The 23,049-nt window shown below is 39.7% G+C and overlaps 1 long non-coding RNA gene across 1 annotated transcript; it reads left to right on the top strand.

The window, feature by feature from the left end:
* Nucleotides 1-21,360: 21,360 nt before the first annotated feature.
* LOC109111322 lies at nucleotides 21,361-22,227 on the top strand. The gene is made up of 3 exons (XR_006155808.1): nucleotides 21,361-21,503; nucleotides 21,768-21,861; nucleotides 21,974-22,227. It is a non-coding gene; the product is annotated as an uncharacterized LOC109111322 (long non-coding RNA).
* The last annotated feature ends 822 nt before the right edge of the window (nucleotides 22,228-23,049 follow it).

Raw genomic sequence — 23,049 nt, 5'->3', positions numbered from 1 at the left:
GGTCTCTGAGGTATGGGCAATGATTGTAACAGACCAGATGGAAGTTCTTTGGGGGTTTTTGACTGTGCACACACAAAACATGACGTAATTTGTTACATCTTTAACCATAGCTGGCCACCAGAAGGAATTTTGCGTGAGATGTAGTGTGCAAGAGATACCTGGATGCCCGGAACAAATTGACGTATGGACCCACTGCATGACACGTAGTCGAAGCCTGGAAGGAACATATTGTTTATTAGCGGGACAACCCTGATGTGCAGGTTTGTTGCGTTGTTCGCTCTGAATTTCATCCATCAAGTCCCAAGTGACTGGCGCTATGATGATAGACGGTGCCAGGATAGATTCAGGTTGGTGATCTGTCAGTGGATGGTCATGTCTCCTGGAAAGAGCGTCTGCCTTGCTATATTTACTGCCAGGACGTAGGTCACGGTGAATTGGAACCTGGTTAAAAAACAAGGACCAGCAAGCCTGGCGAGGATTTAGTCTTAGCACTCTTGATGTATTCAAGGTTCTTATGATCAGTGATTACCTGGAAGGGGTGAGTGGAACCCTCCAACCAGTGCCTCCATTCTTCAATGGCCACCTTCATAGCCAGTAGCTCCTTGTTTCCGACATCATAATTATGCTCAGCATCCGTGAGTTTTCTTGAAAAGTAAGCACAGGGAAAAGCTTGCCTGGTTGTCCGTGGTTTTGGGAGAGCACTGCACCTATTCCGCAGTCAGAGGCATCAACTTCCAGCACGAATGGCAAGTTGGGGTCAGGGTGTTTTAGGATTGGTGCTGTGCTTGAGGTTAGTGAATGCTTGTATAGCTCGGTCAGTCCAATTCAACTTTGACGGTTTACCCTTCAATAGTGATGTCAGAGGTGCTGCTGTGATGCTGTAGTTCCGTATAAAGCTTCGGTAGAAATTGGCAAATCCCAGAAAGCGTTGAAGCTACTTGACTGTGGTGGGTTGTGGCCATTCGGTGACTGCCGTGATCTTAGATTTGTCCATCTCCACACCTTGATGGCTGACGTTGTAGCCTAGGAAAGATGTTCGTTGCACATGGAATTCACATATCTCCGCCTTGACAGAGTTGATTCTCTAACAGCCTGGTAAGTACCGTACTGACATGACCCTTGTGTTCCTCTTCTGACTTGGAATAGATCAAGATATCATCTATATAAGCCACCACAAATTTGTTCAAGACGTCTCTGAGAATTTTGTTAATGAAGGACTGGAATACCGCAGGTGCATTGGCCAGCCCATACGGCATAACCTGGTATTCATAGTGCCCCCTAGTGGCCAGAAATGCAGTCTTCCATTCATCACCCTCCTTGATTCTAATGAGGTTATAGGCACTTCTCAAATCTAGTTTGGTGTAAATCTTAGCTTCTCTGAGCTGTTCAGAGCTGAGAGCTTCCTCGATGTATGTTTCCATAGCTTGACTTTCTGGACGTGACAGTGGATAGACTTTACTTTTGGGTGGCATGGTGTCTGGTAAGAGATCAATGGCGCAATCCCAAGGATGATGAGGTGGCAGTTAAGTGGCTTTGGTTTTGCTGAATACTTCTTGAAGGTCTTGATAATGGGATGGTATGGTGACAGGCTTGCACTCTGGACTTTCGATGCTGGTAGTGAGACAGGGCTTAGAAATGACGTTATTTAGACACTTAGAAAAACTGAATTGTGACCAATGTTTGGTCTCACCCCTCTGCCAAGGGATGACTGGGTCGTGAACAGATAACCAGGGATATCCAAGGATGATTTCATGGCATGGAGAGTCAATGACATAGAATGTGATGGTTTCTCTGTGAAATAGGCCTACTTGCATCTTCATGGGTTGAGTCTGTTGAGTTATGCCACTTCCAGTGGGTTTGTTGTTCACAGCGTTCACCTTGATAGGAGGATCACATTGTAGTACGGGAATGTTGAATGTTGTAACGAGGTCTTGATGAATGAGGTTTAATGCTGAGCCAGAGTCAATCAGCGCTGTGAATTCGAACGAGTCATTTTAAGTAGTAATCTCGACAATGGTAGTGAGAAATTTAGCGTTGGTAATGGAGAAGTCTCTCCGGGCCTTGAGTGGACACACTGCATTGCGGTGGCCTGCACTACCGCAGTAGAAACATAAATTCTGAATGACTCATCTCGATCTCTCTTCAGATGACAGCCTTGTAACTCCTAGTTGCATGTGCTCGGGACTAGCATGATCATTGGCGTGGCTTGATTCAGACATCTGGGGAACTTGAGGGATATGCATGACGCTTGTTGACTTGCTTTGAGGGCGGTGAGTACGTATGAGATTATCGATCTTGATGGCTAATGTGACATAATCAGAAAAGGAATGATCCTCACCCTTACAAGCGAGCTCTGCCTGTAACTCCATATTCAAACTGTGACGAAACATGGCCTTGAGTGACACGTCGTTCCAACCACTCTGAGCAGCAATCGTTATAAACTCAATAGCATGTTCAGCGGCAGATTTGCGGCCTTGAGTTAGTTGCATCAAACGAGTGGAAACATCCTTACCCCCTGCCGGGTATTCAAACACATCTCTGAGTTGTTTTACGAAATATGGATAGGATATTTGAAACAGACGGTCAGTTTCCCAAACTGCTGCGGCCCACTCAATCGCTTTGCCCGTTAGCAATGACATGAGGAAAGCACACTTCTTATCATCAGAGCCAAAGCTACTCCCTTGATGCATGAAAAAGATCTCAACTTGGCAAATGAAACCTTTACATTGCTCAGCAGAACCATTGAATTTGTCAGGAAGTGCAAAGTTTACCTTCGTGGGCATAGGTGGTGGCAGCAATCGTAGATACTGAATGAGGTAGTCATTAGCCGCTTGAGATTTAGCCAGTTGATCACGGTACTCTTTGAGAACGTCGCTTTGATAAGCAAACACGGCCTGTAGATTCATAACTTCTGCTGGATTCTTCGGTGGCAAAGTATTATGTAAGGACGCTGAGGCGTTGTTAGAATCCATGTGCAGTGTTTTAATGAAATCCACAGCAAAGAATTCCAAAACAGCAGACAGTGAATCAGAAACGTGAGGCAGGCAGGGGTACATACACAGATAGGCAGTCCAATCCAGGCAACAAAACAGTGGGCAATCAAAAAGGCAGAAAACAGGGTAACCAGGCAAAGATCATACACAAGAAGGCAAACAATGGCAATGGGAATAATGATCGGTAAGGCAGACAGGCTAGCAATACTTTGCGAAGTAAGCGTGGCTAAGGCCATGCTTAAATGTCCACCAAACAGGAAATGACAGGTGAAGCAAAGGGAGTGGCACACAGTCAGTACTCGGGCGAGGGCTCCCTCTGCTGGCGTGGCGTTACAAATTAAAACAAAAAACTCTTGAAATATTTCAGTTTGTGTGCAATGAATGTAGAATATAAGAAAGTTTGCTTTTTTAAATGAAATTACAAAAAAATAAGGCATAAAATAAGGCAATAAGGCGATGGTCCCTTCTCTGAAGACAAGATTTAACTCATTCATATTTTGTTACATCACTGAACTATAACAAATGTTAACAAGCAATATTACTTATTAGCATGCTAAATGCTAAGTCAGCTCCTTAAGCAAAGCAGATCTTAATGTCACCATAAGAAAAAGCTAAGCTATGATATGAAAGTAGAATTTTCTCTTAAGTTAAAAATAAAACCTTTAGTTAGTTAATGTTTAGTTGCTAAAAATATTTCTTAATTCTTAAAATATTTTCAAAATATGCATTGTGTTTCAGGTATGAACTAACAACAAAAACAAAATAATAATAGAAATAATAATAATAATAAAAACAGTTTTTTTCCAAACAGAATGAAACAGGTCTAAACCAGAAATCATGATTTTCAATTAGAACAATATTTAATACTTTAAATATCAACCCAACTGAGGACAAGTAGTTTTTCATTAGGCCAGAACAAAATTTATATATTTAAATATTATGGTTAACATTAAAGCTGCATTAGTTACAACAATGGCATTTCAATAAATATTTTCAGTCATCGGAAAGGTTTATGTTTTTGGTGTTTTGTTGTTTGTTTAATGTTCAATCATGTAAGTCATGTAATAATAAAAGACCATCAAACCATAAAGCCATTTATATGTAGGTTAATAATCATGAAAATAATAAAAAAAAAATACTTATGTGTGTAATAATATAATAAATATAATATAATAAAAATATACAAAGTTTATAGGTGTGTCGCCATGCCGGAAAATTGGCCACAGAAGTAGAAGTGACCCAACAACAGTGTTTCTTTGAAAATGTAACAAGGTTTATTAGGCAATATTATAATAACATCGCTGAACAGACACATTATAGAAAATAAGCTAGCTTCTAACTGCTTGCTGGTTATAGCAGCAAGCAACACAGATACAGTAAAATAATCTCCAAGATAAACAAGCTAAATGTGTGCAATTAAATTAAACAGAACCAGATGCCCAACATTTGTCAAGGGACCCCAAATCACGAAATTTGGTTGGAACTTGAAAACACCAAATTGTTGAACTATGTTGTTGGTAATCCCTTCTTTACAATGCTCACACCCCAGATACTCTTACATCAGGCCAGGACACATTTTGGTTGACCCCTTTATCTGATAGCCATTTCAAGTCTTCAAGTTTCTACCTCTGAGCTCACAAGTTGAATCAAGCTTGATTAATACATGCAAAAAGTGAAGTTGTACTCTGTTTGAGTACAACACTTCTCATAGGTTTGGAAGAACTTGGCTACATGTTAACTAGTAAAGTTATTTAAAACTATAAAATAAAACCTACATATTAAGGTCTCATTGCTTGATATGTCGTAATCAGGCCTATTACCAAGCAGAATAAAGATATGGGCATGGGTATCACAGTATGAATAATACAGAAATAAAGAGAAGAGAGCAACCTAGGGCGCCACCACAATGGTCAGAAATTGCCCTGCAAATAATATAAAATGTCTACGTCATGGTACACAAAGTAGAATTCGGTATAGGCTAAATAAACCACTGCTATATACAACAGTCAGAATAAAAATGATACTATATTGACCATGGGAGTGTGTGTCTGGACACTTTATGTCTGTAATCTCATTCTTAATCTCACTGAACCTGTAGAATAACTGTGTATTGGCTATTGGTTTGAACGTAGTTCGTAACGAATCATTGTTTTGACATGGGAGGGTAGTGACATCTAGTGTTCATTTATGTGTTGATTTGAAATACTCTTAAAGGATGGGGTGTATTAATGACGACTTGGTTATAAGACAAATATATTTTTTAACTTCTGTCTTCTGGGATTTATTGTTTTCTGTTAATTTACATTATAAACATGACTTTGTATAGAAATATAGAAATATACAAGATAGAAATCCTCCACATCAACACACATCCCTATATTTTCTACTCCGTAAACTCACACGTTGAAACCAGCGCGGTACTGGGATTAAAATTTGGCCTTGGACAAATCCAGCCCAGCGGTCCACGAGTTCACTAAAGAAATAACAACAAATAATTATAGATATTATTGAATGTAGGCCTTACAGTTTATTAAATTAATATTGCATTTTTGTCACATAGAAATGCACTTGACAGTAAAGCAATGATTTTGAGTTAGGAAATAAATAATAATAAACTAATAATAAACTATAGAATTAAAAAAGTGTAAACAATTGAATCAACTATAAAAACAACCTTTATGAAAGGGATTTAATATAATATATTTATTTAATAGGATATAATAATATAACAACATTTAATAACAGCAACATTTTATGTAGAACACAAAACTGTAGACTATAACAAAACTCTGAGTCAATTCTGTATGGATCAAGCGACTTGCGCCGTTTATGACTTGACAGAGCTGCAGAAGCGCTGGCGGATTTACGGATAGCACCGTTTCATCACATATTTGGAGTATTTTCCTTTTGCAGATACCGATGTGCTGCATTTTAAAAACAGCGCTTTATAGAGGAGAGGGGGGAGATCACCCTTCGCCGACCTGCCCATATCAAACGACCCATCTGGAACGTCCCGGTGCTCCAGTACACACTCATATATATATATAGTATATGCCACATAGAAATTACTATGTGACGTGGTCACAAAGTTATGTTGTGCCACGAATTTCACTTGCCACAATTAACTTTATGTTGCCATGACGAAAGTTTGGTCACGTTGTTTTTGCTGTTAATATAATTTGTGTGTGTGTGTGTGTGTGTGTGTGTGTGTGTGTGTGTGTGTGTGTGTGTGTGTGTGTGTGTGTGTGTTTCTAGCCTAAATAAATGAATTAGGTTTGAGTTTGCATGTCTCTGTTGAAATAGCCTTTAAATTAGTTTGAGCAAATGAGAGCATAAATTAGGTTAAGTTATTAATTAACTGCTGCATGTCCAACCACAGAAATAACAAACTAAACAAACAAACAAATAACCAAATGAATGAATGAATGAAGGAAAATGACCAATTGATTACCTGATCACAACGAGATGCATGCCAGTAATGAGTACTAATGTGGTCCAAATAGATCTCATGTCATGCAGATGTATGCGGAAAAAAAAATAATAATAATAAATAAAAAAACACAATTGCAGGCGATTTGTAGGCCTAGTGATATAAACATATTGTAATATGTTTATACGATTATAAGTTTCTTTTGTAATTTATATTTTTAGCTATAATAAAAGTTTTATATATTTTATGAGTTTGAAGAAAGGTAGAATAGCCTACATAATATGTCCATTACCCACAATTCTTCACCAGTAGTAAAAAATCTTTTAGATGGCGTTTTCAATGCGTTTGAAGTAGACTATTTCTATTTAGTATAATTTTGCACTAGTTGAGAAGGTGGCAAACACAAAATAAAATTCTATTTACGTCCCTACTCTGCGGTTTTATGAATTGCTTTAAGCTTTTGCTGAATGTTCTAATGCGCTTTGTGTACAGTATTTTGATATAGTTACAATTATTCGAATCAAAACGACTTATTTCGCCTGAAATTCAGGGAACTAAGCCGTATTAGCTACATAATTGCAGTAATGTACCTTTTATTCCATACACCCTACAACCATGTTCGGCAAGTTTGTGGAAGTTCAGTTATATGAGCTGTTATTTCATGTTCCCCTATGTAAAATTCCACATAGTCACATTTAGCAGGCACATAATAACATTGAAGTTCTTAGTAGTGGCATTTCGGTGAACAAGCTGTGCATGAGCAATAGCCTACCTAAACGAAAGTAGGCCTAAATAAGGGAATTATTTGAAGAAGAAGAAGAAAAGAAGAAAAAAAAAAAAAAAAAAAAACCTGTACAGCACGAGTGCTTCAAAAAAGCTTATACTCTTAACTTAAGCATTGCTGAATAATTGTTAATTTTCTCGCATTTCTCCAATCTTGTAAATATGTTATTAAGCAAACGGAAAGATTGCTCAAGATTTTGATACACTGTTCTGCTGCACAATATTTTTGACAATACATGGCAAATATTCACTGCAAAAAATTCGAACATCCCCAAAATTACGTGTACTTTTTACATGTTCGTCAGTTTGCATGTTAAATGCTGAATTTGAATGAATTTGCTTTACTTTAAGGGAATTTGCTAAATATAAGGAAACATACCGCCTCCAAAACAAGTAAAATGAGCTATCACATGCATTAAATTTATATTTAAAACATGATATTTCAGTTCGAAACCACGAAATCCACCTTATCGCAGACAAGTTATGTCAATGCGTGTCTATCTCCTAACAAAGCTCTGGGTTTATTACCCCATTTCAAACACTGCAAGTCATAGATTTCTTCTTTTTTTTTACCGGCCACATAAACGTGACGAAGATGCTGAAAGTATAAAAACTAAACCGTGTATTGTATATAGCCGTCAGCGGTGGTTCATTTACAATGCCATTTGTGCAGTCTGCAAGGGTCATTTGACGGAAATGAACGGCCTTGGTGAAGGCAAACTGACCTAGTCAAGTTTCTTGTTGTCGAGCCAGTAAGTTTAACCCAACAACATAAAACTACATAAATCACGCATTAGCTGAACAGGCTATGCACTTCAAGACAATAACTATATCCAATATATGACTTTAAATGTTTTTTTTTTTTTTTTGTATATAATGCACTTTAAAAAAAAAAAAAAAAAAAAAAAAAAAAACAAAAAAACCTTTTAGACTTGCACTCTATTTATTTACTATACAGCTTGTTTTCTTAAAGGAAAAAGAAAGATAAAAAAAACTGTTTTCTTTTTAATTTATTATCCAATTAACAAAAGCAACAACAACAACAAAAATGCCTCTAATATTAGCTTGCTCTGTTCTTTTCCTATTCTATCTTTTTATTTTATTGGTTTCCGTTTTCTTTTTATTTATTATATGATTTAAAAATCCTTGCTACTTGTTATAGCACTTGCATATCATTGCTCTTTTGTTGATTTTGATTGCTTCCAACATTTTCCTTGACCTTTCCTGAACCATGAAAATGTAATCAGGGAACGTTCTGCCCAGTTCAGATCATAGCATTGTCAATGTCGTGTCTTACCTTATTTTCCTTCTCCCAGTTCGCTCTCCTGTTTTTCTTCGACGTCTTAATTCCCTCACGCGCTTAATTATTAACAATCCATAATGTAATAGCAACCTCTATTATGGGGTGAAAACTCTTTGTACATCAAGTCAAATGAGCTCCAGAGAGAGAGAAAAAAATCGTACACAAGCCCGTCCTCCTCTTCACATTAAAGTACATCTGGGTTGCGAGTGCTCTTTGTAATTTACATAAAATTTACATAAAATGATACAGTTCTAATCTGGCACTCTTTTGCAACCATAATGACACTTTTTTGTGGCCACCTGGGTGATATTTAATACAATAGCTATCAATAGCTTTCTATTTTCATCATTCAAGGGGATATGTATATTTTTGCTTTACTAAATTCATCAATAAATAACTTGCAACCATTGAACTAACAGACCATTTACAAAACAACTATAAACCACAAATACCTTACCTAGCTACAATATAATCATCAATTTATTATCTATGAGAATTCATACATGTAAGCACACTGTTATGTGTATGCATTCTCTCTCTCTCTCTCTCTCTCTCTCTCTCATAGAAAACAACATGTCTTTTTGTGTTTAAGATAACTTCTCTTATTTACCACTTTCCAGGTTGCAGAGGCACATACATTTTAGGATTTTAATGAGCTGTCAATATTTCAATTAGTTTTATAGACATTTTATTTTTCCACATTATCTTATCATGTAGCAGTATGGATCCCATTTCTGATACTTCCTTCTATATTCTCTATTCATAAGCACAGTCATGTAGGCCAACATAGTCATGGGGTCAGTCAGCCTAGAGGTCTTCAAAATGCATCCAGTTTCACATATGAGGTAAACTAACTTTCACAAACATGCAAAGTAACTTCTTCAATAGTTTTCCATAAGATAAATAAAAGATTTAATCATTGTCAGTTTCTAAGGTTCTCACCAAAATATATTATATGGATCCGGTTTAAGGTTAAAAAAACACACTATTTTCCACATACTGTATGTTATTGTTTCTCCTCTATGCCCCGTCTTCTGAAACTCGTCAATTTTTACAAGGCTCATCAGTCTGAAAAGCGAGGTGTGTTCTGATTGGCCAGCTATCCAGTGTGATGTGATTGGCCGAATACCTCATGCGTGTGACGGAAATGTTACACCCCTTAACATACTGTGATGCCCTGTCCGGTCAGAGCGATGAAACGTAAACATAAACCCCATTATAAACATGATATAAACATGATTTCTAGTCGTGTCCTCTTTTGGAACGCCAAACAAAGTAGTTTCGCTTTCTCAATGAAACTGCGTCACACACCTTGAGTGAGCAGAGACCAGAGGCCTAGAGTGAGCCGAGACTGGCTTGAGTGAGCAGAGGCAGGCAGGCTTGAATATGGCGTGGCCGGCGGATTCTACGAAGGAGCGTCTGTTGGGCTTACGGCTACCACGTGATGACCGTGGGCTGGACTCCACTTCGTCCACGGTGAAAGCCGATCCGGTGATCCACAGAGCAAAGTTGATGTATTTCCTCAGCAACCAGCACGGATCAGCTCCAGGCATGATGAAGCGGATATCGTCCTCTTTTGGAAGACCAAACAAAGTAGTTTCGCTTTCACAACCAAACACACAGTGTCTATACAACATGGCGGCAGTGGCAACAACAATACTACAATGAGAATAAAAGGTAACGTTACGCCTTCTTTCTATGTGTGAACATCTGGGTGGCATTATGCAAATCTTTCCACACAGTGATGTAGACATGTGGGGGCGTGTTAGAACGAGCAATTTTAGGGGGATGTGGAAGAGTCTTAACTTTTATAAAGAATATCTCTTTGGATTTATATTTACGCATTTAGCAGACACTTTTATCCAAAGCGACTTACAGTGCATTCAGGCTAACATTTTTTTTACCTAACGAGTTCCCTGGGAATCGAACCCACAACCTCTTGCGCTACTCTTAAAGGCTGGTTGCTAGACTACTGATTTTGTCAACAAAGCTTTTGGCTTCTTCTGTCATAGTGAAGCTTTGCAAACAGTCGTCGTCATGAAAGGACATCATGACAGAATGTCTGACATCTTCTCCAGGTTCTCTGTGATACAAGACATGATTTTAAGGGCATACACAGTGCAACGGGGACTACAGGTGGTCCCAAAGGGAAGGACCTGCCATTTGTAACCACTAGATTGTTTGTTTAAGTTGAGATCTCGCCAGAGAAAATGCAGCAATGGTCTGTCCTCTGCGAGCAACCTGACCTGGTGGAACATCCCACGTATGTCGCTGCTGACTTCAGTGGAGTTTTCCCAGAATCAGAGCAGAACAGCGAATAGAGATGGTCCCAGTACTGGTCCCGGGAGAAACAGATTGTTCAGATTTTGGCCCTGATAATGGAAGGTGCAATTAAAATCTGCTCAGTTTTTCCCACTGTGGTGTGGGATGTACCATAAGTTAGCCTGTTCTATTCAGCATGTTGATCCAGCTTAACAGCATAGCCTGCTTGTTCCAGTTTGTGAATTTCTGCTGTGTAAGCAGCTGCTTGTTCTGGATTCTTAATCAGTCACTTCTCAGTAGCTCATAACTGTGAGATCACTGCCTTTTTTGGAGCTTTCAGATGTGGAATGTTTTTGATATAGAGGAGTGGCATATCTCTTTACCCCATTTACTTCAACCCTGACTGTCTTGGCATCAAGGAGCTCAATTGCATTGTGGTCTTGTTTGGATCTTATGCTGGTCTTATCACTGCGCCAGGGTGGCACATCCATCTGCCACAGATTTTCAACATGCTTAAAGGGTTAGCTCACCCAAAAATGACCAAATAATCAAAAATTAGCCTGTGATGTACTCACCCTCAATAAATCCTTGGTGTATATGACTTTCTTCTTTCAGTCGAATCCAGTCGAAGTTATATTAAAAATTGTCCTTGTCCCTCCAAGCCTTAGAATGGGTGTAAGTTGGTGTTTTTTGTCAACAGTCCAGAAGACGTAAAATAAAGTGTGCGCATCCGTAATAATATGTGCCACACACGGCTCCCACGCTGCATCCGAAGCAGCCTCCAACAAGTGACGCCATGGAGCTGGGCATAGGCAGGCCGCCCCACCCATCTTTGCCCCCGTCAAACTTGGCGGTGAGCGGAAGAGCAAGAGGCCCGGGACGGGTGACCCAGAGATGGAGGAAGCTGCTCTTTGGGGGATGGTGAAGTCACCTCTCCCTCCCCTGGAGGAGGGCCAGGTGGAGAATCTGGAAAATCTCGACAAGAGAGCTGTTTTCTCTGTCCCTGGGTCCTGGGAGGGAACGGAGAGTCGCGGACGGACCAACAACGGAACACACTCATCCTCCTCCATAGCCAGCAGGCAGCAGTGGGCAGTTCGAGAGCATCAACAAAGGCCCTACTCACGCACCCTCTCCCAACCAGTGGAACCAGGTAAGCATTGCACCACATACTCAGACCCCTCTTCGGTCCACTCACTGCCCCACCCGAGCTGGGTCCCTGTGTTCCACCTCACTGCCCCACTCCGGGTACAGCGGTGGTTCCACTGGTGCCGCTTGCATGGTATCTGGGTGCCTGGTTAGCGCTACCCAGCCCGTCTTGCTGGCTTCTGTGGACAATCAGCCTCGGCTATGCAATTCAGTTCGCCCGGCGTTCCCCCAAGTTCAGTAGCATCCACTTTATGACACTGAAGGTGGCCAATGATCCTGTCTTGCGTGCGGAGATTGCAGTCTGTGATAATAAAAATGTAGGTTATCATCACGTAAATATCAGTTCACAGTGTTATTGTGTATATTGATTTACTGTTTGTTATGACTATGATTTGATGTGTATGGAGACAACATCATGTCTAGTGTTCAAATTGTATTTTGTAGTTGAGTACATGAATCGAACAGAGACTTTGAAGTTTTCATATTTATTTTATTGTGCATATGCTTTTTGTTTAATACATTTCATAGTTTAACTTACCTGTCTGGTCCTGTGTTTGGGAGGGGAGTGTTCTGATGATGTGGATATCCCAGATTACTCAGTTAATTAGAGGTTAGTCCATTTGCTAGGACAGAGATGGATGTAGATGCTTTGAAATTGTAATTGTATTATTGGGAATGTGTATTGTTTGCATTTGATCAATGATAATATTCATGAATATGATTGTGTGTTTAAATGTGTATGTGATTAGCACTGATGCAGAACTAAATGTGTATTCTTTGTAAGGAGGGTTAATTTACTCCTACAGTTGGTATGGTCTGTTGGTATGGTTAAATCCTCCCTGGCCCCTCTCCATACCCTCTTGGGACCTGTCTCTGGTGCTTAAAACACTACTGCAGGGCCCATTTGAGCCTTTGCAGTCAGCTGAGCTAAAGTTTTTTTCAATGAAAACTCTGCTCCTGCTTGCACTGGCCTCCATCAAGAGTGTAGGGGACCTGCACACATTTTGAGTTGACGATTCATGCCTAGAGTTTGGGCTGGCTGACTCCCAGGTAATCCTAAGGCCCTGGCCCAGCTATGTGCCCAAGGTTCACACTACTCCCTTCAGGGATCAGGTGGTGAGCCTGCAAGCGCTGGATGTGGATGCCATCACCCTGGCTTGTCAGGCACAGGGTGTGCCCTGCCCGCTTGAGTTGCGTGTTCCCTTTACTAGAAGTCTTGCATCCTCCTGGGCGCTGGCTCGTGGTGCCTCGCTGACAGATATTTGTAGAGCTTTGGGCTGGTCGACCCACAACACGTTCGCTAGTTTCTATAGCCTTCATGTGGAGCCGGTATCCTCCTGTGTTCTCACCTCATACGGGTAGAGGCACTGAGAGGCCCCGGATAGTGTCGTCTTGCTAAATCCGCTCCCGAGTGTCCATACTGTAGACCCTGTCGAGCTTCCTCCATCCCCTCGGCAGCCAGACATGACAGAACGTCCGGTGCATGGCCCTCACTCGCTGAATCCTTGAGAACCGGTAGAGGGCTGGGTTTCATATGTGAGACCTAAATGGATCCCATATGTGTAAAGTCCACAGTATAGCCTAAGAGCCAATGTTTCCCTGGCAGACTTCTGCATTTTCCAAGAGGGTTACAATAACCTCTAATCTGCCATATGCACCAAAATGGATGTTCATATGTGTAAGTGCTTCCTAAACCTCCTTCAGGAAGGATGGGGCTTTTGCAACATTCCTGTTCCAAGTGGAACGGGTACGTTTTCCCATTGTTATCCAATCTCACAGAGTGGGTAGTGCTATGACAACAGTGACTGGTCTTCTTGTTGCACAGGACACTGGAAAGGGCAGCATTCATGGCGCTTTGGTAGGGATCCCAATTCGTCAATCACTGACGTGACATCTCTGTTCCCTCCTTCAGGGAACGTCTCGGTTACGTATGTATCCCCCGTTCCCTGAAGGAGGGAACGGACTCGTCACGTCCGGTCGCCACGGCTGCTGTACCACCGCTGAGTGGCTGGGTCCCTGGCTCAGCTCCTCAGCGAAAACCTGGTATGTGTTGCACCGGCTGCCTTTTTATGCTAACGCTGTGATCAGCGGCAGCTGGATGCAATCATCGCATGCCAATGTGCATTTGGCTCATTTAGTTTATTCTAGAAGTGGGATTGGTCTCTCTAAGTAAGATCCCAATTCGGCAGTCACCGATGTGACGTCTCCATTCCCTCCTTCAGGGAATGAGGGTTACTTACGTAACCGAGACATTCAGTTCAATTCAAGTTTATTTGTATAGCGCTGTTCACGATACAAATGTTGCAAACCAGCTTTACAGAAAATTACGTTTCTAAAATATATTTAGTAGTAGCTTATCAGTGGTGACTATGTCAAATTGATGTACATATGGCAGAAATGTACAGTAAAATTCAGTTAATGGCGTATGACAATGACAGTGAATTTTATATAGCACAATTAATTACAACTTCTGTCGACCAATGTGCTTTCCATTAGGTCATTAAAACAGAAAAACACACAACAAACAAACAGAAAAATTATAAAATGATACAAATATCCCTTCAGCCATACGCTTTAAAAAATAAAAATATCTTTAGCCTGGACTTAAAAATATTAAGAGAAGAGACTTGTATAAAGGGATAGTGGCAAAGCGTTTCAAAGCCTGGGGGCAGCAATACAGAAAGCACGATCTTCCCTGCACTTAAGCCTCGACTTAGGGGTAAACAATAGATCCTGGTTGGAAGACTGAAAGGATCTAGTGGGTTGATACTCAGTCAATAACTCACAGAGATAGGAAGAGGCCAACCCATTTAAAAATTTTAAAATCCACTCTAAAACAAACAGGCAACCAATGTAGTAAGCATAAAATAGGAGTAATATGCTCCCTCTTTTTAACTTAAAGAGTCGAGCTGTAGCATTTTGAACAAGCTGCAAATGGGATAAAGCTGTCTTGCTAATCCCAAAATAATGTGAGTTACAGTAGTCCAGCCTAGTTGAAATAAAAACGTGAAATACTTTTTCAAAATCTTTAAAAGAAAGAAAAGGCTTAGCTTTAGAAAGCAGACACAGCTGAAAAAAGCAAGCTTTGACAACTGAATTCATTTGAGGGATCAAACTTTAAAACATCATCAAAAATGAAACCAAGGTTTTTTAACCATGATTTCAAACTCAGAGACATCCCTTCCAAATCCAGATTTGAAAATTCAGATGAACTGTCAGTACACTGATTGAAGAACATTTGTGAAAATGCTGGAGCTAGTTTTAGTCCTGCCAGCATGGGGTGAACATTCCCTGGCTTGAATGGGTGCAAAAGTCCTAATGTAATGACGGGGACTTTAGACTGTGAAAAGGAGCATCCTGCAGATGAGGCATTAAACTGGCCTCCTGACATTCTGTTGTCATTAATTCTCCACCTTAATCATGAATTTGACACCTTTGTTTAAGCTGATAGTGCATCGATGCTCAGAAGAACAGCATTTTATCTGAAATATAACTTTTTTGTAACCTTATAAATGTCTTTATTGTCACTTTTGATCAATTTAAATTTGTAGTGATTTGCTGGCCTTCTGGAAAGTACGTTAATTTACTGTACTTGTACTCAATACTTGGTAGGGGCTCCTTTTGAAATCCAGGTTTCTTTGACAGTGGCCTTCAGCTCATCTGTATTTTTTGGTCTCTTGATTCTCATTTTCCTCTTGACAATACTCCATAGATTCTCTCTGGGGTTCAGGTCTGGTGAGTTTGCTGGTCAGACAAGCACACCAACACCATGGTCATTTAACCAACTTTTGGTGCTTTTGGCAGTGTGGGCAGGTGCCAAATCCTGCTGGAAAGTGAAATCAGCATCTTAAAAAAACTGGTTAGCAGAAGGAAGCATGAAGTGCTCCAAAATTTCTTGGTAAACGGGTGCAGTGACTTTTCAAAAAAACACAATGGACCAAAACCAGCAGATGACATTGCACCCCAAATCATCACAGACTATGGAAACTTAACACTGGACTTCAAGCAACTTGGGCTATGAGCTTCTCCACCCTTCCTCCAGACTCCAGGACCTTGGTTTCCAAATGAAAAGAAGACTTTGGACCACTGGGCATCAGTCCAGTTCTTCTTCTCCTTAGCCCAGGTAAGACGGCTCTGACGTTTTCTGTGGTTCAGGAGTGGCTTAACAAGAGGAATACGTCAACTGTAGCCAAAAACCTTGACACATCTGTGTGTGGTGGCTCTTGATGCCTTGACCCCAGCCTCAATCCATTCCTTGTGAAGTTCACTTAAATTCTTGAATCAATTTTGCTTGACAATCCTCATAAGGTTGTGGTTCTCTCGGTTGGTTGTGCATCTTTTTCTTCCACACTTTTTCCTTCCACTCACATTCTGTTAACATGCTTGGATACAGCACTCTGTGAACAGCTAGCTTCTTTGGCAATGAATGTTTGTGGCTAACCCTCCTTGTGAAGGGTGTCAATGATTGTCTTCTGGACAACTGTCAGATCAGCAGTCTTCCCCATGATTGTGTAACCTAGTGGACCAAACTGAAAGACCATTTTGAAGGCTCAGGAAACCTTTGCAGGTGTTTTGAGTTGATTAGCTGATCGGCATGCCACCATATTCTAATTTGTTGAGATGAATTGGTGGGTTTTGTTAAATGTGAGCCAAAATCATCACAATTAAAAGAACCAAAGTCTTGAACTACTTCAGTCTGTGTGCATTGAATTTATTTAATACATGAGTTTCACAATTTGAGTTGAATTACTGAAATAAATGAACTTTCCCACAACATTCTAATTTATTGAGATTCACCTGTATATATATGTAATGTAAACCTCTCTCTGGCCTTGTTCGAGTTCTTAAAGCCAGAGATGTTTTGTTTTTAAGGGCTATGTGGCAATAGAAGCACAATGCTCCATCAATACCAGGCTTGTAATGAAGCCATGTGAATTCTTGGTACTAGTGAGACTGAAATTTTAGAGCTCTGTCCCGAAGCACCTGACATACAATAGTCTTAGGATCTGGCTGGTGGGGTTTTAATACAGTTACAGAAGACCTGCCTACTTCTACAGCAGCCAACCCTATTCCTGATGCCCCTGTTCTGGTTATAAAAAAGTATGAATTATTCTGATTAGTCTGAGTTAAAAGGTATAAGAAATATCTTATCATAGACAATGCTGTAAATAATCTGTCCTTACCTCTGAAGCCTTATTGAAACTTTCTGCCTCATTCACTCTCAACTCTGAATTCACTTCTGCCCCTGTCTATTGAAAATAAAGTAGTGTTTGAAACTTACATACAGGGAATAGTGACATACAGAAGAAAATAACAAATTAAATACACTGTTGGACAATAACCAATAATTTGTATCCTAAAATATTTTTTAACACTTTAGTATGGGGAACACATATTTACTATAACCTATGACTTTTGCCTCAATAAACTCATTTACTGCTTATGAATAGTTTGTAAGGTAGTCGTTGTAGTTGTTTAGGTATTAGGTAGGATTATGGGATGCAGAATATAGTCATGAAGAATAAGGAATTAATATGTGCTTTATAAGTACTAATAAACAGCTAGTACGCAAGCTAATAAGTACCTACTGTAGTTAAAAAAATTATAGCTGAGTTGTTTATCATACTAATGTGTTTAATATTTTTTCTGTATTTTACTGTTTTTTATTTAGTATTTTTTTATGATTGGTACATATATAATCCTACAAACACTTGTGTATTGATAGATTTTAAACAATGCAATAGCAGCCAGGTGTTAAAAGCCACTCTATTTGTTCTCACCTGTGAAGTTTCTTTTTCTTGTGTGTCATCCTGATTCTGCCCTGACAAACCTAAGCTGTCTGTTTCTTGATCATTCTTGACAACACATAAAAACGTAAAATTAGTGCAATAATGAAAGTGCACCCCATAAATTAAAAACATTCATATAATCACACATTAATTACAATCAAAACATGCAAAATACGTTACAAAAGAGTTACAGAAAGTACACTGAAAATAACTGCACGTTTGTCCGGGCAGCTATTTTTCCCCGTATGATTTCCATCAAAACTTGCTAATTATTCCACAAGAGGAATAGGCAGAGTTACTCAGCATTGTGCAACACAATTCGGATACCACATGCCAACTTACACTGCTTGACTTTTCCGTAAAATAGAGCCAAACGCGCTTTATACGAGCCCTTTCAGCTCCGTGCGCTTCTCTCTCTCCGGGGCTAAGTTTAAAGAGCTGCGGATGACGCAGTTATTTTAACAACAACAGAAACAACAAAACAGCAGAAAACAACAATGCCGCAAATATAGTTATTTTTCATACTATTTATTTATTTATCTATAACCTGACTGACTGTTCGAACCAGATGTGACAAGACGTTTTTGATCTATATTTAGCATTATTAATCAGGGCCCGGTTTCCCGATAACGCTCACTCTTAGCGCGGTAAGAAGACTCGAAAGATATATCTTACCAAAATTGTTTATGTTCCTAAGTGTGTTCCCCGAAGTGTCCCTTAGGAAGCTTCTTAACACGCTGCCTCTTACTTTCGACGTTACAAAGGCGCTGTCCCAAGTGAAGGTGCTGAATAAGTTGGCATCGATTGCTCAGGAATCGATTTTCCACTTCACGCGAAGGTGCATTACGGCGTTAAGAAAGACAACACGTTCTATGCAAATGAAACATTCCTCAAATTATTCCAGTAACATTTATTTTAACATAGTTATCCGTAAAATATAGACTATTAATTAAATTATCAAATCGTCAGGTAATATGTTCACATGATATGTTGTGACGGGTAGACGAACCGGGTATCCCTCGCTAATCATCCACCCTCCTTATCCCGTTGTGCGACTTGTGCCGCTTCTGGACATGGGTTTAACGACTTCTAAAAATTATGTAATACACTTTTATATTAATGGTAAGGTACTTTACAATCAGAATTCCCCTGCATGACGCAGAAGGGCGTTGGTGACAGTGTGGACGCACCTCCACACCGAGGTCTTGCTTAGGCCGTAGCCCTCTCCCACGACCTCGATGAAGCTCCCTGTAGCAAAAAAACTTAGCGCTGCAAGCAGCTGGACTTCAGAGCTTAAAGCGAAATTCCGCCGCGTTACCCTGGCAAGCACAGGTCTGAGAAGGTCCAGCAGCTCCATAATGAGTTGTCTTGGGAGGCGATTTTTTTTAATATAGCATGTCAGGCAAAATGTCAAAAGGGCTTAAGTTTTTTTGCCGAATAAAAAAATTGACATGGACTAAACAGCTCCGCTGCCGGCGCCGTCTTTGATTCAATACAAGGACACGTTGGATCACTGTCATAGTTGGTCGCTTACTGAACACCACCATGCTTACCCATTTATAGATCTTAGCCATTTAGAGCCAAATTGTTTGCCAGATTTTAATTATCAAAAGGGATTGCCAATTTAAACGCTTTAATGACATTACGAAATAGCGTAGGCTAATTACCACCATATTAGTTCTCATACCAAATAAAGTAAACTTCATAAATAGGCCTGTACAGAGGCGTGTCTACGTGGTGGCCAGGGGGGGCACCGGCCCCCCCCTGAAATTTGGCTGGCCAGCCCATGTGACCAACCCATCCACCCCCCCCCCCCCCCCCCCCCACCCACCACCACCACCAGATAGACTTGTTTTAAGTAAATTTCTAACTGCATCAGGCAGTGGCGGATCCTGCCATGTGTAGCTGCCTACGGCCGCTTTCTTCTCCTCTGTATACTTAATTTTAGGCGGTTTCTATAGCGTGATATTTGACATATCGAGAGCGCATAATGTTACGTGATCCATGTAATGCGCGAGCACGAATCTCCACTCGCAAGTGGATTTCCTTCACTCACACAAAAACTGGATGTGTGCTTTTAAATATACATTGTTCTTTTATGAATTGGCTCTGCTGTGCTCAAAGATTACGTGTATGCTCAAACGTTCTTGCATCACTGAAGACTAGAAGCGACTTTTTTTCTAATTCAGATGAGGAGTAGGCTTATCTCATTAAATGGAAGCAAGCTGATTAAAGTCAGCCTTAGTTATTTATTTTATTAATATCCTTCTTATTTTAGTTAAGTGCTTAACTTATAAATATGCATTTATTCAGTTGTTTTATTAAGTGGCATTTGTATTTTGTTGTTTTTGTATAGTTTTGCAATTAAAAGCGTATTAACCAGGTTCCAGAAATAATTACTGATGGTGCTTCTAAAATTAGTGAGGGTGCTCTAGTCTTAATGCCCATTTTCACATATTTTCTCCCGTCTATTTCTTTGGTCATCATTGTGTCAATCACTGCTACTTCGAGAGTGAATCCCACATAAATATGCAGATGTCCCCACCGCCAACCTCTTTTGAGCCAGTGCCCCAGACTGGCCACCCCATTTAAAATGCTCTAGACACGCCCCTGGGCCAGTATCCATTGCGAACATATTTTATTATTAGTCTTAAAATGTCCATAAAATAAAATCATTTTTGAGCCACAACATTGTCAACATACCATAGTTGGACTTGTACTGCGCTGCGCTGATTTCTAAAGACAAAGTGGCGGCGACTAGCGTCTCGAGCTCAAAACAACGCTAAGAGAGAGCTTACGAATGGTCCATCCAGACCAACCTTACTAAAGTGTGACTTACAGAAGATATACTTAGCGTACGAACGTGTCGGGAATCGTGCCATAACTTTAAGAGAGAGGTTAAGGAATAGGTTAAGAACTACTTAGCGATAAGAACGTTTTTGGGGAACCGGGCCCATAACGTTTCAAAAGAATTATGTAATTATTATTGGGAAAATTGCTGTTTGATAACTTGGATAGAAGTTGAACTTTGAAATTGCTAGTTATCTTTCTTTTTTGCTCAAGATGAGAAGGTTTTAATTATTGCAGGTAGCTATACATTGTTTTTAGATAATGCTTTTAAGTAGGCTAAAATATTAAAATAGTACACTGTAAAAAATTACTGATGCAAAAAGTTGTACAAATGAGGAAATAAATGTTGGCTCAACATAATGGTTGTGTCAAAAAAAGAAAAATATGTTTGGTCAATGATTGCAATGATTTCCATGACTGTACTACAAAATGTTCATCAAGAGAAAAATAAATAATTGTGTTGACAGAACTTTTAACATTGCACAAAAAATATTATGTTGGCCGAGCAAGAGGGAACAGCATCAATCGTCTGAGCATGCGCAAAGGAGTTCTATCAGGCGCCTCCTGGAATTTCCCCCACCACGAGTCACGACATTGCAGTGGTGAGTGCTTTGTGCTGCGAGGTAATGAGCAAATTTAGGTTAAGAATATATCTATTGTCTGTCAACAAAGTTTGAAATAGCTTTATTGTGAGTACCTACAGTGATTAGCAGTGCTGTAGCAGTAGCAGTAAATCACGTTTAACTCATAAAGCTTAGCATTCCTTTCCAACTGGCATGTGATTTTAACGTTGACCCTAACGGTTAAGCATGACATGTTCCAGTTTAATATTTTTAATGGTCAATATTTTCAAATTCCATTTGCATTTTGTACTGACATTCTTCTAAATATCTTCCTTTCTGTTCAGCAGAAGAAAGAAATGCATACAGGTTTGAAACAACATGAGGGTGAGTATATGATGACAGAACTTTCATTTTTCTGTGGAGTATCTCTTTAAGGGATCTGCAGACTTGCTGCACTTGTTAATCATGATGGAAATAATTATACAGGCTTATTCGTAAAATTATTTTTGATGTCATAGAGAGAACCCAGTAAGGAAATGATGGTGAAAAAGAGTAGTTGATCCTAAACTGTCGGTAGAGTAGATGTGTAACCTCTTTGTTAATTAAGTGACTTAATAATGTCTTATTGATGACCTGTCTTTTTGGCAGACCACAGATCTAACTACGTATAGAAGGTCTGCTGTTCTTCGTGGTCTTCCCCTGTACTTGAGAGAGCCAGCTTCAATTTCAAAAGACTATTAAGGTAATAAATTTGAATATCTTTATTATGGTATTACTGTTTGTGATGCAGTAGTGATTGCATAAGACATTATGCTTTCAGTCTGACACTAAAAGTCATTTATTGTGTTTCACAGGATACTGAGGCACTGGGGCCACACACAAAGGCCATGAAAATGGGGATCCTGGAAGGGACTGACAGTTCTACCAACTCAGGACCATATCCCACAGTGGTCAATGTGGCTGTAGTACTGGAGGAGGAAGTTTTACTGAATTTCATTTTGTAAAGCAGATATTTGTTTTTCCACTGGTTGAATACTTGTGTAATATTTTACTTGCGCCTAACAGGCAAGTTCATATGTACTTAAATAAATACATAAAATGTTCTTTATCAAAGCATAGTGTGTAATTTATTTGAAATAATGAAAAATAGACTATTTTGGTCAACATTAATGAAAAATAGACTTATTGGCCAACATTAAATATTTAATACAACATTTTATTTCAATTTGAGTCTGCTTGTTGGCCCAACAAGCTATGTTTAGTCAACAGAAATATTTAATTGACACAACATTCTATTTCAAGTTCAGTCTACATGCAGGGGTAGTCAGCACAACACAAAAAAGTGGTGGTTTCCGCAACTTCAAATCGGGCAAAACTAAAAATTTTAGGTGCAACGGGTCACTAGAAATTTTTATGTTGGAGAGGCATATATTTTTTTACAGTGTATTGACAAATTACAGAAAAGTTACAAGCACTTTGTGGGCCACCCAATACAGGCATTCGAGCAGTCACAGCCCTTGACTTTATTACTCCTGTTAAGCCAGTAGGACCCCCAGGAGGATTAGCAGCCCTGAAAACACAATTAGGGTGGATGTTACAGGGTCCCACTAGACTTGTCGAGTAGTCCATTCAGCCACAGTGCTTATCGAACTCAACCATTATCCAAGTGGCAGAGCTCTTTAAGAACACAGAGAAACTGTGACAAGTGGATGTACTTCCTTTCAGAAATGAGAAAGAGGTCATCAGGTCACAACAAGACCAAGAGACCAATAATATACTCAAATTAAAAACCACCCGAGTTGAAGTGGATGTAGTTTATATTATTCCACTCTGCTACTTAGGCACAAAGATATGCCCCTTTTCCACGCCCCAAAGGAAAGGGTAATGCCTAGTCTCTGCAACACTGAACAGTGCCTTGTTAAAGACCCAG

This window comes from Cyprinus carpio, chromosome B11, assembly GCF_018340385.1.
Source record: "Cyprinus carpio isolate SPL01 chromosome B11, ASM1834038v1, whole genome shotgun sequence".
Classification (NCBI taxonomy): Eukaryota; Metazoa; Chordata; class Actinopteri; order Cypriniformes; family Cyprinidae; genus Cyprinus; species Cyprinus carpio.
This window is presented reverse-complemented; position numbering and strand designations above follow the sequence as displayed.